The following is a 358-nucleotide window of genomic DNA, read 5'->3' as shown; positions in this document are numbered from 1 at the left end:
AAGTAAAAAAAAAAAAAAAAAAAAAAGAAAAGATAACCAAAACGCTAACTATGGACAGCAGATGTCAGTACTGGGTGTCTGTTGGATGAGATCACCGTGTATAAAATCAATGTGGACGCTCTGAACATGGCACAGCTGGACTGTGACAAGCAGCTCATGATCGATCAAAGTGTTTGACTACAAAGAGCCTCACAAAAGATAGAAAAGATTATTTCATTTTAGAATGAGAAGCAATCGTGTAATAGACATACATACATACATACATACATACATACATACATACATACATACATACATACATACGTACACGGGCACACATAACCACACACAAGTGCGTGGCACGGTGAGCTCACACAGC

At 38.0% G+C, this 358-nt stretch overlaps 1 protein-coding gene across 1 annotated transcript in view; it reads left to right on the top strand.

The window, feature by feature from the left end:
• rac3b (Rac family small GTPase 3b) overlaps positions 1-358 on the top strand; it is a 9830-nt gene that overhangs the window by 8136 nt on the left and 1336 nt on the right. The window lies entirely within an intron of this gene.

The sequence above is a fragment of the Hippocampus comes genome, unplaced genomic scaffold (genome assembly GCF_001891065.2).
Source record: "Hippocampus comes isolate QL1 unplaced genomic scaffold, H_comes_QL1_v1.1 scaffold47, whole genome shotgun sequence".
In the NCBI taxonomy this organism is placed as follows: Eukaryota; Metazoa; Chordata; class Actinopteri; order Syngnathiformes; family Syngnathidae; genus Hippocampus; species Hippocampus comes.
Note: the sequence above shows the minus strand (reverse complement) of the source record. Positions and strands in the feature narration are given on the sequence as shown.